This window comes from Xenopus laevis, chromosome 8L (assembly GCF_017654675.1).
Source record: "Xenopus laevis strain J_2021 chromosome 8L, Xenopus_laevis_v10.1, whole genome shotgun sequence".
In the NCBI taxonomy this organism is placed as follows: domain Eukaryota; kingdom Metazoa; phylum Chordata; class Amphibia; order Anura; family Pipidae; genus Xenopus; species Xenopus laevis.
The window spans coordinates 67421870-67427869 of NC_054385.1; positions in this window are offsets into that span (position 1 = coordinate 67421870).

Sequence of the window (6000 nt, forward strand, 5' to 3'; positions counted from 1 at the left end):
CACGAATTTATTCGCTGGTGGAGAAACACGCAACTTCGCTTTGGCAAATTTATTCGCCCATCACTAATGCAGCTCAGAGCTGCACAATGTTGTAAAACTGCTAATGGTGGTAAGAATATTGCACAATGCAGTGGAAAAGTAATTTTCTTTCATACCACAGCATCTTTTCACATTCAAACTAAAAGCATTATCCATTCAGTAGCATGCACCAGAGTCTTCTGTTTATTACAAATCCCACTTTTTGGAGCAAAAGTGAATAAACTAACTAGTAATAGACTAAATGGCTAGGCATTTACTAATCCCACAGGGACAATTTCAACAGCCTTAAAGGTTAAACAGTAACACCAAAAAATAAAAGTGTTTGGAAGGCATGATTATATAATTTACTGTTGCCTTGCACTGGTAAAACTGGTGTGTTTGCTTCAGAAACACAACTATAGTTTATATAAACTAGCTTGTGTAGCCATGGGGGCAGCCATTCAATCACAGGGCACAGCAGATAAGAATCAATTTGTATACTACATATCTTACCTGTTATCTGCTGTGTATCCTGTGCCTTTTCTCCTTTTTCAGCTTTGAATGGCTGTCTCATGTCTACACAGCAGCTTGTTTATATAAACTATAATAGAGTTTTTCCAGTGCAGAGCAACAGTACATTTTATTTTAATTACTTTCATACACTTTGTTTTTTTGGAGTTACTATTCCTTTAAGGGTCAAAATAAGGAGGGATTTGCTGCATTCTGCACATTGTACAGAAAGTTATTTGTACATAACTATACAAAAGTGTATTTATTTCTGCAACCACAATTCTTCTTTAAAATAGGTACAACTTGTTGACACCATTCATTAAAGGTAATTGCATTCAAACATGCTACTTTAATTTATGTATAATTGGGTCAGGCCCCATTGTGTTCATCTTCTTTTAAATTGTGCTGAAGTGTGCATATTAATAAAAGGGTGGCTGCTCCAGGGAGGTGGCAGTCACAGCAAGATGATGTTATTAAGCACAGAACCATGCACTTTTGCTATTCTAATGCTGAATGATGGAAGCCATGCAACCCCTGCTCTAAATACAATATGCAACTTGCATCTGTTTTGAAAACACAAATACTTTTATAACAATGACTCATAAATCAAGAAAACATAGTAATGCATAAGATTTATGATCATGATCCACTGATCATCTTCCTATTAGCCCCTTTGTTTTAGAGGCAGGTTTGTCAAAAATTGCCCAAGGACCATCTTACTGATGGCAACCATGTCTAAGTTTCCACTTTTTTAAATGAGTTTTTAAATTTTTATAAAATACAAAGCACAGTGGACTATAGATAACCATCCAAGTGTATAAATGTAAACTACACATTAGCATACCAAAGTAAGTTCCTAGGTACAAAAGAAGGAAGAAGGAGAACAGAAAAGAAGGAGTTCAGAGTGAAGGGTAGATAGCAGACATTCATTGAGAAAGTAACTTTCTGTATCATTCCAACATGGTATCTAAAATATCACACCAGGTTCTATAATATGAAGATAATGAAGGGGGCTATACAGTCTATCTGAGCGTATTTAACCTGTGCCATGGGTGATTATTGTGGTAGAGCAAGTCTCAAGCTCTATGAAGTTTCCAATTTTTACTAATTACTGGTGCATCGTGGGGCTTGCAGGCCTGTGTCAGAAGCCCAGAGGGCCTAGGACGCCCCAGACACTGATCTGATCTCCCACATATCAGTAGGTACCAAGATAAAACACCATAAATATGAATGCAAATGGTCCGATGAAGAGTTTGATAACCAATGTACACAAGTTTATCGAAGTACATGGCACTGACTTATTTGATGGCTTACATTAACCCTAATTTATAAATACACTGCCAGTTTTATGTGTGGTAAAAGCTACAAAAAGTATGGTGACCCTGGAAAATCATATATATTTTAAAAGTACAAATTCTGATGAATACAACATTATTATTTATGCCTTTCTACTCCAAACTACCATACTGCAAAGCTACACTAAAGGTGGGAAATTTTTATGACATTTCTGAAAATCACCTAAAAATATTGCAATTTGCTGCATTTATCTCACACAATTTCTTCTATACAATGGTAAATCACCCTAAATATGAATGCCAAGGGTCTGCCGAACAGTTTGATGCATAGATATACCAAAGCAATTCTCTTTCTGTGAACAAATCCCACTGACTGCGTATTATGTGCCGCAAGACCCCCTATCAGTACAAAGACCCCTCAAAACCATATATTTTTGTAAAGTACATATCCTGACACATCCAAGATGGGTAGTTATGTCTTTCTACTCCAAACTACCATACTGCAAAACTAAACTAAAGGCAGTTTCTTGCATACAACTGGAAAACACCCTAAATATTAATGCCAAGGGTCTACTTAACAGTTTGTTGCCCAATATTCATAAATATAACAAAGCAGGTGGCATGTACGGACCTCATATAAAAATAGGGTATATGAGTTTTCTTGGCTGCCGATTCACCTTCTGTAAACCAAGCCCCCTGACCAAGTATAATGTGCCACAAGTACAAAAACTCCCCAAAACCATATATTTTAGTAAAGAATACATTCTGACAAATCCACAATGGGCAATTATGTCTTTTTACTCTAAACTACTGTAATGCAAAGCTATGCTAAAAAAATATAAGGAACAATAATGCAAGCATAAAACCTCAATAAAAGCACAAAAATTAAATACAATTAGGCAAATCGATAAAATAACAAAATAACTAAAAGAGTGGTTTGTGGTTAGTGGTCAGAATGCTTGATCCAATAGTCACACTGTGAAATCAACAGTTTTTAGGGAAACTACAAGAGGTAAAATGATAAAATTAAGAACTAAAAAAAGTGTGTGTTTGTGTATGTTTGTGTGTAAAGCTCTGTAAATGCATGTATGTGTGTATTAAAGTCTGGGTTTAGGCACAATAGATCTTTTCCCAAACACATTTAATTACTTTCTATGAAGAGGTGAAACCTAGACTCATTTTATGCCATCTGCTTAGATTTTGCTAAAACTTTTGCTACAGCATCCTGGCACGACTCCATAACCTCAAGCTCTCAAATTGTCCTTAAATAAATAAATGTATATATATATATATATATATATATATATATATATATATATATATATATATATATATATATATATATATATATAATTATAGTTGCATATATATTGTGACAGGGTGTTTGGAAAATGCACATAAAAGAGTGTGTTTAAGGACCTAACTGGAAAGGGCTGTGTTCCCATAGCTCAGGGCTCTCCAAACACCTCCTAGAGTGGAGGGAAATTTGGTACTGTGAGAGAAACTGCCTGGCAGAAGGAGCTTTGCTGCCATCAAGAGAGTTCCAGAGGTTGGAGCCTTAATCCCCATGCTGGTGAGTCCCAGGAGGGGAAGTCAGCAGGGCTGAGTGTGAAGCCCAAATACTTCAAAATGCAAGAGGATGAGAGTTTCCCTTGATGATGAGCGACCAGAGAGGGGAGAAAACCCTGAATGTTTTACAGTGACGTTGTTGTACTGTACCCTGAAGGTTTTGTCAAGAACTGTGTTTTGTTGCCTTTTCGTTGGGAATGCCCAGTGCATAATAAACCTGTGGTTTTTTTTTGTCTTAAGCCTTGGTGTCCCTGTCTCTTAGCTCAAAAATCCTTTGCTACCTGCCTACCACACCCTAATTTCCCCCTAAAAGTACATGTGCAGGCCAGGGTCACAATATAAATACACAGAACCAAATGTATTCCTTGAGATAACTGTAGCCCTGGATATCATGCCTGTCCAAGGGAATTTGAAATTAAAACATCATCTGTCAGGGAATTCCAGTCTTAACTACCTTCACCGTGTCATTCCTCCTGCTCTTTGTTATTTTTTTATGTGAAAAAATATCACCCACTATGTCTATAATGTATTGAAAATTAGTAATCATGTCCCCTAGCGAGCATGGCATAAAATTACACAGCTTTTTACATTGTTTTTTCAGCAAATTTTTTTTACACAGCATGATAAATATGTACCCTAAGGCCCTCAATAAGTCCTCTGTGATTACTTCCCTTTCCAGAGTCAAGGGAGAGGTGGGTACAAGATTGGGTCTGGGCAGGGTACCAGGCCCAGTTAGTCAAAGTTTATTGATAGCTAGCTCTGTTATATTCACTCCACTGCTGAGCATTGCAAACAGGTGGAAAAGCCGTATGACTACATCCCTTATGAGACCATGAAGATCTCTGAAGATGGTGTAGAAATCCCATAGGAGGGACTTGTTTCTATTACTCTTGAGGGAGTTAATTTCTGCTGATAGGGCATGTGCGGAGGATTCAAGCCCTGGAAAAGTTGATTGACCATTAGAGGTCTGTATTGATAAAAATGCTCAATTAGGTTACCTATAGAGAGGAAAAAAGATTCCAAAGTCTGAGCATCTCATTCTTATGTTACCCTTCGAGGGACTGAACCAAACAGGGTGCCAGGAACGCCATGGTGTGAGGACTTTGAGTGTCTCAGCTTCAATTAATTGAGTTTGAAAGTTAAGTCTACATCCCAGTTTCTTCTTTCCCCTTCCAATTGCATAATCTCTTCAAGGAGATCGGGAACCTTGAATTTGACTAGAAAAAGAGTAAAGCAGTTAAAATCACATGTATAATTTATTCTATATTTCAGGTAAAGCCATTGTACCTGAGTAGGCTCAGGAGAGTCACTGTAAATTGGTTATAAGATGATGTTATTTAAGTCAAAGTCTTAGTTAAATGTTGGTGATATATAGAGGTTAGATCCCTAAAAGGGATTTAGGCCATGCTCTAAAGTTATGGAAATGGACCCAGTATGAGTTACTGTATAGGGTCTTAGCCCCATTATTCTAGTAAGTTAGTAAAGTTTACAATGACAAGGAGAAAATTTGTGTTTTGATTTGTTCTTTTTGCAGGATACATTGTACCATGCTCAGTCCTCAGGAGAGGCTGTTGAAGTGTAATGTACAAAATTTACATGTTTGAGTTATACAGTATAACTGATAGTAAATGGTTGGTATAGTCAATGGGGATTTTGACATTTCTAATTGGGGGAAGAGTATAGGGACCCCAAGAGTTTAGCTGTTTTTTATTTAGGCTGTTTTCCTTATAGTTTGGAAGTAAATGAAAAGCATACATGTGCTCAGAGCTTTTTTTCCTGGAACCCACCTAGCTGGGAGGTGGGTACATGATTGGATCTGGACAGGGTACCAGGCCTGGTTAGGCAAAGTTTAGTGATATCTAGCTCTGTCACAGTCAGTGAAAGTCAGGCACAGGAGTGAGAGACATGCAGAATTTCAGTTAGCTGAGCATTTCAAGGGTCCAACAAGGAGGATAGTGGGTATAGTACCCCAATGTGACCAGACCACCTGTATAGGGATCAAAGTCATTGAATTTCAGGGAAACAGTTAGTGATTCCTGTAGCAAGGACGCTGCCACCTCCAGAGAGGATAGATCACAACTCACAAGTATGAGTTCAATGGTGAAGTTATATGCTGTATGAAAAAAATACTTATGCTGTACGCATATGCTCATCCTTTATGATCAAAGTTCTGATGTCACCAGAACTTTGATCATAAAGGATGAGCATATGCGTACAGCATAAGTATTTTTTTCATACAGCATATAACTTCACCAGAAGTAACATGCCTGGGATTAGGGATGGGCGAATTTTTTTGCCTCGGTTTGCCGAAAAAATGACGCCCATAGACTTGTATGGAGACGTGCGTCAAAAAAAAAAGACGCGCAACAAAATAATTTCGCCACGCGACAATTTTTTTTTGACGCCCGTAGACTTTAATGGAATGTGAAAAAGCTCACACATCTAGGTGGCACTTGGTTAAAGACTGGGCAAAACAATGCCTGCAAGGGCAACGTATACAGTAGTGGATACGGAATATATTATTGCTGCTGTAAAAACATCACTCAGGTGATGTTTACGGACACGGAATTATTATTGTTATTTAGACAGAATGTGAAAAAGCTCACAC